Source organism: Mauremys reevesii, unplaced genomic scaffold (genome assembly GCF_016161935.1).
Source record: "Mauremys reevesii isolate NIE-2019 unplaced genomic scaffold, ASM1616193v1 Contig14, whole genome shotgun sequence".
In the NCBI taxonomy this organism is placed as follows: domain Eukaryota; kingdom Metazoa; phylum Chordata; order Testudines; family Geoemydidae; genus Mauremys; species Mauremys reevesii.
In genome coordinates, this window is record NW_024100760.1 from 660,709 (window position 1) to 673,595 (window position 12,887).

The 12,887-nt window shown below is 51.2% G+C and overlaps 1 pseudogene; it reads right to left on the minus strand.

Annotated features, from left to right (window-relative positions):
- The window catches only part of LOC120393049, a 46,289-nt pseudogene that overhangs the window by 15,632 nt on the left and 17,770 nt on the right, over positions 1 to 12,887 (minus strand).

Genomic DNA, 12,887 nt, shown 5'->3' on the forward strand with positions numbered 1-12,887 from the left:
TTAGTAACAGACCCCACAGCCTCACTCCAGTCCCAGTACAGGAGCCAACACCTTTGACAGGAGCCGGACAGTCATTTAGTAAAACACACCAACACACAGCAGACCTGTGATTTGCAAAGCATCTAACCTTGACAGAAGATGTGAGCCTGGATCTGACTACAGCTTGGACATTTGTAGCTCTTCTGTCTAAGGGGAATTCCTTTTCTGTGTTACTAACAGCCCTTTGGAGCATTCAAGCTGTGCATTTCAGGTGTATCTAGGGGATGGGAGGGCTGATGTTTAGGGTTCACATCTGGGATCTGGGCTTGGCAACAAATCATGGAAACATGAACCAAGTTCTGGGAGTGGCCCAGAAGAGCTGCTTTCCAGCAGTCATCTATAGAGAGTGGCCGGCCCCCTTCTTCTCCATCAGAACAATGTGATTGGCATTGAATTGTCAAAGACCAGGTGACATCTGTCAGTCTAACCAGACACAAGAGCAGGTAACCCTGTGTCTGCTTCAGAGAGCTCACAGTGCTGCATTCAGACTGGGGTGACTAAGGCAACAGATTTTGGCCCAAGCTATTAACTCAGCCCTGGGGTGCTGGTGCTTCTGGATCTGCTCAGCACCATGTGTGGCTGGCAGCCTTTGTCCAGGGCTCTCTAAAGGAAGGTGGATAAACTCACCAAGCATATCACGCAGCTTTTGGCATTCTGGGGAGAGAAGAAAAGGAGATCAGTGTGGGTTGTTCCAAGCAGAGCCGCCCAGAGGGGGGGGCAAGAGGGGCAATTTGCCTCAGGCCCCGAGCCCCACGGGGGCCCCCACCAGAGTTTTTCGGGGCCCCTGGAGCGGGGTCTCTCACTCGCTCCGGGGTGCCCGGCAAACTCTTGTGCGGCCAGGCGCAGGAGCTTCTGCCGCTCCCGGTCTTCGCCGGCGGGGGGTCCTTCCGCTCCGGGGCGGAAGGACCCCTCGCTGGCGAATTACCGCCGAAGACGGAGCGGGACCCGCCGCCGAAGTTTAGCCCGGTCTTTGGCGGTAGTTCGGCGGCGGGGCCCTTCCGTTCGGGACCGCTGCGAAGTGCCCGAAGACCAGCGGCGGGCCCCCCTCTGCCGAATTACCGCCAAAGACCGGGCTGCGCTTCGGCGGCGGGTCCCACGTTGGCGGTAATTCGGCAGCGGGGGGGCCCCCGCCGCGGGTCTTCGGGGCATTTCGGCGGCGGGTCCAGGAACGGAAGGGCCCCGCCGCGAAGACCCCGGCCCCGGAATCCTCTGGGCGGCCCTGGTTCCAAGAACAGTCACGTGGGGCTGTTCCAAACTTTGGGTACATCTACACTGCAGCTGGGAGTGAGCTTCCCTGTTTGGGCAGGCAGAGAGGTATTAGTTCTGCTTGAGAGGAAGTGCTAAAAGCAGGAATGTAGCTGGGGGAAGCATGTGTAGCAGCTTGGCTTAGCTGCTCAAATATAAACTCACTTTGATCCCCTGGGTATGTACTTGGAGGGCTACCATGAGCCACTGCCCCTGTTACCCCACCCACACTGCTGCTGTTACTTCACTAGTTCAAGGAGAATTAGCAAGTGTCTGGCTTCTCAAGCTGGGAAGTTCGCTCCCAGCTGTAGTGTAGATGTACCCAATGAGCCAAGGGTCTCAGAAGTGACCGCACATGTCAGACAAAACCGTTGGTAATGAAGCAAAAAAGGATCTCAGATCAGCCCCTAAACAGAGCCCACCAATTGCCCTGAGGAGGCAGCACCTTCAGCTGCTGGCACTGCTGGGAATGAGGGGAGGGAGCATCACATAAGAAAATGCATCAGGTAGAGAGAGGCTTGCATGGCTGCACCCTGTCACCTGGCCTCAGGCCTCCTATTTCTGTGCTGTGCAATCCCTTTGTGGTGCTGAGTTGCAGAACTGTGTAACTCTAGGGTTAGTGGCTGGCAGGAGCTTAGCTGGGGAAGGATCTATGGGGCTGTGTGGCACTGGATTAATGTCCACTCCTAGACCTGTGGGGTCCGGTTCTGTCTTGGTTCTCATGAGAACACTGTGGGTTGTGGCTCAGAATGTACCTCACTGAGCATGTACAGAGTGTAGAAGGGCTTGGAGTTTATGTTCATTTGCAGCCCAGGCCTAGAGTAGGAGGGGGGTGTATGGAGAGAGAGAACACAACTGGACTAGACTGTGGAGTTCAGGGCTTGGATAGCAGGGAGGTAGGGGTGGGGAATGAGGGGCACCAGTGATGCCATGGGGAGCCCAGGGCTTGGATAAGTTGGGGACTGTGGCTGGGGACTGAGGGGCACCAGCATAGTGGCATGCAGGGAGCTCAGATATTTTGCAGGTCAGAACCGAGATATACCGGTATTCACAGACATGGATGGATGAAGTTTGCTCAGCCCCTATATAAGAACAGCCATACTGAGTCAGACCAAAGGTCCATCCAGCCCAGAATCTGTCTACCGACAGTGGCCAATGACAGGTGCCCCCGAGTGAGTGAACCTAAGAGGTAATGATCAAGTTGCCATCCATCACCACCCTCTGACAAACAGAGGCTAGGGACACCATTCCTTACCCATCTTGGCTAATAGTCATTAATGGACTTAACCTCCATGAATTTATCCACTTCTCTTTTAAACCCTATTATAGTCCTAGCCTTAACAACCTCCTCAGGTAAGGAGTTCCACGGGTTGACTGTGAGCTGTGTGAAGAAGAACTTCCTTTTATTTGTTTTAAATCTGCTGCCAAACAATTTATGTTCTTCCATGTGCCTGACAATTTTATTCTTTACTATTGTTTCAACTAATTTTCCTAGTACTGAGGTTTGACATACCGGTCTGTAATTGCCAGGATCACCTCTAGAGCCCTTTTTAAATATTGGCATTACATTAACTATCTTCCAGTCACTGGGTACAGAAGTTGGTTTAAAGGACAGGTTAGAAACCAGAGTTAATAGTTCCGCAACTTCACATTTGAGTTCTTTCAGAACTCTTGGGTGAACGCCATCTGGCCCCGGTGACTTGTTTATGTTGAGTTTATCAATTAATTCCAAAACTTCCTCTAGCGACACTTCTATCTGACTCAGTACTTGTCTACACAGTCCCATAGTTCAGCCTACAGGGTTGTGATTTGTAGCATGCGCGAAAGTGTTGCTCTGTAACTATCCTGTGTGGATGTGACTGGTGTGCACTAAACAGAACATAGTTTGCACTAACACAGTTCTCTTTAAAGAGGACTGTATAAATGCATACTAGGAACCTTTTAATTCATGCCCACAACATCCACATGGGTTGTTACAGTGCATCACTTTGGTACGCATTGCAATTCACACTCCCATAATCTGACTTGTTGGGCAGCGTAGACATAGCCTGAGACCCTCCAGTCCATATGCACTACATTCATTCTCCATTGTTAAGGATGATGCTTGAAATCTGAGCCGCAAACTCTGCAGTGTTTGTTACTTCCCGGGGCAGGAGGAGATGATCATGAAGGTGACTGAAGTCCCTACATTGCACAGGGGATTTTTCTATTTGATTACAGTGTGAAAGCACAGACACGTTTACTGGGGTTAGCCAAGTACCTGATTCAAAGGCCTTCCTCTGCGCATCTGAAATAGAGAGGAGAAAAGAGTTAGACACAGAGCCGGGGGCTGTGTGCCCCATAACCACTGAGGTTAGTAACAGACCCACACAGCCTCACTCCCAGTCCCAGTGCAGGAGCCAGCAGCTTTGACAGAAGCTGGACAGTCGTTTAGTAAAACACACCAACACACAGCAGACCTGGGATTTGCAAAGCATTTGACCTTGATGGAAGATGAGTGTGGATCCGACTACAGCTCTGACATTCCCAATCCTTCTGTCTAAGGGGAATTCCTTTTTTGTGTTACTAACAGCTCTTTGTAGCATCAAAGCTATGCACTCCAGGTGTAACTATGGGATGGATGTGTTGATGTTTGGGGCACAAATCTGGGATCTGGGCTTGGCAACAAAGCATGGAAACATGAACCATGTTCTGGGAAGGGCCCAGAAGAGCCTGCACTGCAGCAGCCATCTATAGAGAGTGGCTGGCCCCCTTCTGCTGCATCAGAACCATGTGATTGGCATTGGATTGTCAAAGATCAGGTGACACCTGTCTGTTTACCCAGACTTGAGAGCAGAAGAACCTGTGTCCGCTTGAGAGAGGTCATAGTGCTGCAATGGGACTGAGATGACTAATGCAACTCAGATTTTGGCCCAGATTTTTTAGTCCTGCCTTGCAGTGTTGGTGCTTCTGGATTTGCTCAGCACTGTGTGTGGCTGGGAGCCTCTGCCCAGGGCTCTCCAAGGGAAGGTGGATAAACTCACCAATCGTCTCACGCAGTTTGTCACACTCTGGGGAGAGAAAAAAAGGAGACCATCATGGGTTCAGTGTGGGTTGTTCCAAGAACAGTGACATGGGGTTGTTCCAAACTTTGGGTGCATCTACACTGCAGCTGGGAGTGAGCTTCCCTGTTTGGACAGGCAGAGAGGTATTAGTTCTGCTTGAGAGGAAGTGCTAAGAGCAGGAATGTAGCTGGGGGAAGCATGTGTAGCAGCTTGGCTTAGCTGCTTAAATACAAACTCACTTGGATCCCCTGGGTACGTACTTGGACTTCTACTCTGAGCCGCTGCCCCTGTTACCCCACCCACACTGCTGTTACAGCACTAGTTCAAGCAGAGCTAGCAAGTCTCTGGCTACCCAAGATAGGACGTTCGGTCCCAGCTGCAGTGTAGATGTACCCAATGAGCCAAGGGCATCAGAACTGACAGCACGTCACACAAAACTGTTGCTAATGAAGGAAAAAAAAGTCTCAGATCAGCCCCTAAAAGAGCCCACAAATGTCCCTGGGAGGCAGCACCACTAGCTGCTGGCACTGCTGGGAATGAGGGGAGGGAGCATCACATAAGAACATGTATCAGGTGGAGAGAGGCCTGCACTGCAGCAGCCTGTCACTCGGCCTCAGGCCTCCTATTTCTGTGCTGTGCAATCCCTTTTTGGTGCTGATTTGCAGAAGTATGTAACTGTAGGGTTAGTGGTTGGCAGGAGCTTAGCTGGGGAAGTGTCCATGGGGCTGTGTGGCACTGGATTAATGTCCACTCCTCGAGCCATGGGGTCAGGTTCTGTCTTGGCTCTCATGAGAACACTGTGGGTTGTGGCTCAGAATGTACCTCACTGAGCATGTACAGAGTGTAGAAGGGCTTGGAGTTTATGTTAATTTGCAGCCCAGGCCTAGAGTGGGAGGGGGGTGAACGAAGGAGGCGAACACAACTGGACTAGACTGCGGAATTCAGGGCTGGGATAGCAGGGAGGTAGTGGGTGGGGAATTAGAGACACCAGTGGTGCCATGGGGAGCCCAGGGCTTGGAGAGGTCAGGGACTGTGGCTGGGGAATGAGGGGCACTAGCAGAGCAGCATGTTGGGAGCACAGATATTTTGCAGGTCAGAATTGAGATATATCCACAGACATGGATGGAGGAAGATTTCTCAGCCCCAGACTGAGGACTTCTCTACACAGTCCCATAGTTCAGCATATAGGGTTGTGATTTGTAGCATGCGCGAAAGTGTTGCTCTGTAACTGTCCTGTGTGGATGCGGCTGATGTGCACTAAACAGTACCTAGTTCGTACTAACACAGTTCTCTTCAAATAGGACTTTATAAATGCACAGTAGGATCCTTCTAATTCATCCCCACAGCATCCATATGGGTTGTTACAGTGCAACATGTTGGTGTGCGTTGCTATTCACACTCCTGTAATCTGACTTGTTGGGCAGTGTAGACATAGCCTGAGTCCCTCCAGTCCATGTGCATTACATTCATTCTCCATTGTTAAGGATGATATTGAAATCTGAGCCGCAAACTCTGCAGTGTTTGTTACTTCCTAGGGCAGGGTGAGATGATCATAGGTGCCGACTCCATGGGTGCTCCGGGATTTGAGCACCCATGGGGAAAAATTGGTGGGTGCAGAGCACCCACCGGCAACTACCTGCCCTGCTCCAGCTCACCCCCGCCTCCTCCCCTGAGTGCTCCACTGCCTCCTGCTTCTCCCCTCTCCCAGAACTTGTGCCACAAAACAGCTTTTTCACATGGCAAGCCTGGGAGGGACAGGGAAGGAGGGGGAATGTGTCATGCTTCAGGGAGGAGGCAGGGCCACAGCGGGGATTTGGAGAGGTGTTCAATAGGGGCAGGTAGGGGCGGAGTTTGGGCAGGGACTTCAGGCCAGGGGAGGGGAGGTGCGAGCACCCACCAACACCAATAAAAGTTGGTGCCTGTGGAGATGATCATGAAGGTGACTGAAGTCCCTACGTTGTATAAGGGATTTTTTTATCTTGTTACAGTGTGAAAGCACAGACACATGTTCGCTGGGGGGGGGTTCTATCTTGTTTACTGTGAAAGCACAGACACAAGTACCTGATTCCAATTCCTTCCTCTCAGCATCTGAAATAGAGAGGAGAAAAGAGTTAGACACAGCCTGGGGCTGTGTGCCCCATAACCACTGGGGTTAATAACAGACCCCCACAGCCTCACTCCCAGTCCCAGTGCAGGAGCCAGCAGCTTTGATAGGAGCTGGGCTGTTGTTTTGTAAAACACACCAACATGCAGCAGACCTGGGATTTGCAAAGCATCTAACCTTGTTGAAAGATGTGAGTGTGTATCCAACTACAGCTCTGGCATTCACAACTCTTCTGTCTAAGGGGAATTCCTTTTCTGTGTTACTAACAGCCCTTTGTAGCATCAAAGCTATGCACTCTAGGTGTAACTATGGGATGGATGTGTTGATGTTTGGGGCACAAATCTGGGATCTGGGCTTGGCAACAAAGCATGGAAACATGAACCATGTTCTGGGAGGGGCCCAGAATAGCCTGCACTGCAGCAGCCATCTATAGAGAGTGGCCAGCCCCCTTCTGCTGCATCAGAACAATGTGATGGCATTGGATTGTCAAAGGCCAGGTGACACCTGTCTGTCTACCCAGACTTGAGAGCAGGTGACCTTGTGTCTGCTGCAGAGAAATCATAGTGCTGTGATGGGACTGAGATTCATAGATTCATAGACTCTAGGACTGGAAGGAACCTCGAGAGGTCATCGAGTTCAGTCCCCTGCCCTCATGGCAGGATCAAATACTGTCTAGACCATTCCTGATAGACATTTATCTAATCTACTCTTAAATATCTCCAGAGATAGAGATTTCACAACCTCCCTAGATGACTAATGCAACTCAAATTTTGGCCCAAACTGTTCACTCAGCCCTGCCTTGCAGTGTTGGTGCTTCTGGATCTGCTCTGAGCCATGTATGGCTCGGAGCCTCTGCCCAGGGCTCTCTAAGGGAAGGTGGATGAACTTACCAATCGTCTTACGCAGATCCTGGCATTCTGGGGAGAGAAGAAAAGGAGACCATTGTGGGTTCAGTGTGTGTTGTTCCAAGAACAGTGACATGGGGCTTTTCCAAATGTTGGGTCTAACAGCTTGTCAGAACAATGTGGGTGGTGGGGCCCATCAGAGTGCACCTCACAGAGCCCACCCAGAGCGTAGTAGGGTTTTGAAATTCTATTCATTTGACGGCCAGGCCTGGACTAGGAGAGAGGGATCAGGACAGGGCTAAGGGCTGGAATAGTAGGGAAGCTGTGGGTGGGGACTGTGGGATGCCAACAGAGCTGGAGCTCAGGAAGGAAGCCCAGGGGCGGTGTTTGTCCCATGAGGACCCACTGCAAAAATCAATTCCAGAATCCCTTCCACTGACTTTGCATGTATGATGTATATGAGAGCGGGGGAAGTTATAGAATTTGACAGGATTGTGGAGCTCTGGTCTGGATTACAGGGAGGCAGTGGATGGGGATTGAGGGGCACTGGCAGTGCTGTGGGGAGCCCAGCACTGATATAGAACCATAGAATCATAGAATATCAGGCTTGGAAGGGACCTCAGGAGGTATCTAGTCCAACCCCCTGCTCAAAGCAGGACCAATCCCCAACTAAATTATCCGAGCCGGGGCTTGGTCAAGCCTGACCTTAAAAACCTCTAAAGAAATTGATTCCGCCACCTCCCTAAGTAACCCATAGCCGGGATGCAATGGGTGAACACAGAGGGGCACTGCCAGAATTGTGTGTAAGTGGGGTGCCCGGCATTGGGATAGCAGCCATTTTGCATGTCAGAACTGAGAAATACCCACAAACCTTCATGGAGGAAATTTGCCCAGCCCCGGCTCAGGCTTGTTTACACAGCTCCATAGATTGGCATTTGGGGATATGATTTGCATCATGCACTAAAGTGCTACACTGTAACTACTGTCTAAACATCACCTAGTTGGTCCTCTTCAAATATGACAATTGGAAATGTAAACTAGGAATCTTTTAGTTCACACCCAGAGCATCAAAACAGGGTTGTTACAATGCAGCGCATTAGTGTGTGTTGCTATTCACACTCCTGTAATCTGAACACTGGGCAGTGTAGACATAGCCTGAGTCCTGCCATCAGGGCCGGCTCTAACATTTTTGGCACCCCAAGCGAAAACAAAGAGTGCCGCCCCCCCCGAGCGTCACGCCGCCCCACCCCCTGAGCGTCGCGTCGCCCAAGTCCCCGCCCCCGAGCGTCGCCCTGCCCACTCCCCGCACCCAAGCATCGCCCCACCCAAGTCCCCGCCCCCGAGCATCGCATCACCCAAGTCCCCGCCCCCGAGTGTCATCCCGCCCACTCCCGACCCGAGCATCGCCCGCCCAAGTCTCCGCCCCCGAGCTTTGCGTCGCCCAAGTCCCCACCCCCTCCGAGCATCGCGTTGTGCTGCCCAAGTCTCCACCCCTCCCGAGCACCACATCGCCCAAGTCCCCGCCCCCCCGAGCATCGTCCCCTCCGAGTGTCACCTCGCACCACCCAAGTCGCTGCCCCCCCAACACGGCGCCACGCCTCCTAAGCCCCGCCTCCCCTCAGCGCCGCCCATCCAAACAAAAAAAACAAAACAAAAACAAACCCCGAGTGCCCGCCCCGTCCCAAGGTGCCGCCCCAAGCACGTGCTTGGTAGGCTGGTGCCTGGAGCCGGCCCTGCCTGCTATCCTATATGCATTAAATTCACTCTCTGTTGTTCAGGATGACACTGAAATCTGAGCTGTAAACTGTGCAGTGTTTGACTATTTCCAGGGCAGGGAGGGATGATCATGAAGATGACTAAGGTCCATACAATGCATGTGATGATATCTCTATCGCATTATAATATGAAAGCGCAGACACACATTTACTAGGGGTTTAGCCAACTACCTGTGTCCAAGGTCTTCTTCTCAGTCTCTGAAATGGGGAAGAGAAAAGGGTCAGACCCAAAGACACACACTGGGTGGTTCTGTACACTCCCTGACGACTGGGATTAGTCACAAACATCCCACGCCCACACTCCCACCCCAAGTGCAGGAACTGGCAGTTTGACAGGAGCAGGGCTAGTGGTTAGTGATATGCACCAGCACTCAGGAGACATGGGGAAGTATCTCACTCCTTAGCCCCTTTCTACACACACACTTTCACCAATTTAATTAATTGGGTTTCAAAACGCACCTTGAGTTAAACTGGTTCAGGGCTGTGTGTAGCACAGGCCTGGTAGAACCATGGGGCAGGGTCAGTTACTCCACAGCGACCCCTGTGGCTAGTTACAGAACAGCACTGATTGCTAAGGGAGTCTTATCCAGCCCTCCCTAGCTGGAGGAATGTGGCCACGAGAGGGCATGGCAGAGACAAGATGAAAGAGGAGGATCTTCAGACCTTTTCCGGGTTGTGATTGCAAGTCACTATCCTGGCGTGTTGTATCCATTCTCTGCACCTTTCATCTGTATTTCCCTGCATGTGTGTGCAGTGCCCAGCAGAACGGGTCAGCACCATCACAGTGCAAACCAATATTGTTACTAAATATTGAAAATTTCACATTGGAATAAATTAGAAGTGTGCATTTAATAAAATGTTGTTGCTCCGTCTATTGGCCCATATGAGAGAGGGAATGTCACCGATTTGTAGAGTTTCAGGCCAAGCAGAACCATTAGTTTATCTGCTCTGACCTGCTGTATATCACAGGCCAGAGAATCTCACCCAGTTCTCCCTGCACTGAGCCCAATAACTCAGGTTTGACTACAGCAGCTTATAGAAAGGTGCCCGATCTGTATCTGATGCCATCAAGAGATCGAGAATTCATCACTGCGATTACGAGCTTCCTCTAGTGGTTAAACACCCTCCCTGTGTCCTGTGCATTCAACAGTCACAGGGATGGAATTATCTCACAGAGCGTCATTGATCTTGCCGTGTCGTTTCCTTTAGCCACTGAACAATTTCCCAGGGTTAGTGGGACAGAATATGATTCAGATTTGTCACTGCAAGCCCATCTCCCTGCCGCAGCCACGTGCAGGGAATCTCACAAACACGAACCTTTGGGTTTCTGTTGCAAAATACACATTTGTCAACCTGTTACCATCAGCTTGTTTGAGAACGTGGGGGAGATGAGGAACTACTGGGCAGAGACCTCCTGGCTCCATCCCTTCATTGCACTGAGCCCACAGATAACACCAAGCAGTCACAGAGCTCACACATCTCAACAGACAGAGCAAGAGATACTGCAGGAGACCTACCAAGAGTTAACAGAGCCTCTTCTTTAGAGAGTTTCTTCTGAGAGGCTTTTCGCTTCGCTGTAAGACAGAGAATTGGACATTGCAGTGTGATAGGGAAGGAAGGGGAAACACAGAGCAATGCACTAATACAGGTGGGGCTGGGGACCCCGGTGTGTTTGTTAGTTTGGTTTATTTCCTAAAACAAAAACAAGGTAACTATCTGAACAATAAGACACTCCCATGCCCCAGCCCAGTGCCCTCTAGAGCTGGGCTCTAAACATACAAATAACACATTCCCATTACCTGCGTATCCAAGATATGCACAAGCTCCAGCAGCAATGAGAACCAGAGTGAACAATACCCAGAAAGCAGCCAGCCAGGGATAAACCCGGGGGAAGATGTCACCTGGCAAACAGAGAGCGCGGAGTGTGAGGAGCAAGGTCCCATTCTAGAGCTGGAGAATGGGATTTGCATTTGGCTTGACAGCTGAGTCCTGGCTCAGGGACCCCAGAAATTCCCAGGACTGAAGGGAATGTCCCCTTCATGCTCTAATCATAGCCACAAATGGGAACATCGGAACCAGAGACACTAGCGCATCATCTGTTCCAAGACCCAGCACTCTGCTCTGCCCAAATCTCTCTCGCCGCTACAAGCCAACAGCTCCATACCCAGACCTGCCTGTTCAGCAGAGAACAGTTAATTCCCTAGCTGGCCCCAGTGTGTTATGAGTTCATGGATTCATAGATGTTAAGGCCTGACGGGGGCATTATGATAATCTAGTCTGACCTCCTGTATAGCCCGGGCCAGAGACCCTCCCCCTGTGATCTCTGCATCCAGTCCAGAACTTCTGTTCCAGCCAAAGTGGATGTTATAGAAAGAGACACCCAGTTTGGGTTGAAAGATTCCAAGTGATGGAGAATCCACCACGTACCTAGGGCAGTTTTCCAATGGTTAATTCCCCTCACTGTTAAAATCTGCACCTTATTTCTAGTCTGAATGTGTCCAGCTTCAACTTGCAGCCATCAGATCTTGTTCTGTCTTTGTCAGCTAGATTAGAGACCTGTTGACTGTCAGAAATCTCCTTCCCTTGTAGGTACTTACAGACTGTGATCAAGTCACCTTTTAACCTTCCCTCGGATAAGCTCTATAACTTGAGCTCCTACGTTTCTGACTATGAGGCAGGTTTCCAGACCTCTAATTGTTCCTGTAGCTGAGCAGTTTCCAATTTGTCAAAATCCTGTTTTAAAGTGTGGACACCAGAACTGGACACAGTACCCAGCAGCGGTCTGGCTAACACCACACACAGGGGTGATGTCACCTCCTTTCTCCTGCTAGATATTCTCATTTTATACATTCAAGGGTTGCATTCACCATCTTAGCTCCAGCATCACTCTGGGAGCTCACGTTCAAGTCCTTTTCAGTAACTGCTTTCTTGGATAGTCTCCCATCCTGCAATTGTGACCTACACTCTTTGTTCATAGACGTGTAAACTTGTGTAGCAGGGCGCTGCTAGAAAAGTCTTTAATTAGCGCCTGCCACTCCAGCCCCAATCAGGGAGAATGGATTGGGGCTGGATTAAGATAACTGACCACACCTGTCAGCCTCATTAGCAGAAGCTCTAAGGCTGGAAGGAAGTGAGAGAAAGGCGGCGGGGGGGGGCAGAGAATAAGGGCAGGATATCAGGCACAGAGGGAGTAGGAGCCTCCTAGTCTGTTTCTGGTCCAGCCTGTGGTAGCCTGTATATAGTGGGAAACTGGTAGTGGGAAACTGATCACTAATAAAGAACACGGGTGTGGCACCAGACTGGAGTGTCCCTGATTCATGGAGGAGAGGGGCCAAGGGACTGAATCCAGAGGGGTGCAGTATGTACCCCATTACATATGGGGTCTTGTCTGGGATCTCCAGCCACCACCAGGGCATGGGTACCTGAAGATGGAGGGAACCATGCAATGGCTAGCCAAGCAACAAGAGGAGATGCAGAAAGCACTGTAGGCCTTCCAGCAATCCCACGATCTGGAGAGCCAGGCCTTACTCGCCTGGCAGGCCGAGCAACAGAAGAGCCTCCAGGACTTCTTCAGGGAGCAGGCTAAGGTACCACAGCAGCTCCTGCACAGGTTGGTGAGTCCCCAGGGAGGTGATGGCAGTCGCACGCCAGGCTTGGGCTTATGTAAAATGGGACCCGCCAATGACCCTGACACCTTCCTGTGTATGTTTGAGTGGGTGGCCGTGGGCGCCGGGTGGGACAAGGCAACTTGGGCCCTGCAACTGGCCCCCTATCTGGATGGCGAGGCGCAGGCTGCCTATATGGAGTTCAGTGATGAACAGGCCAAGGATTACGA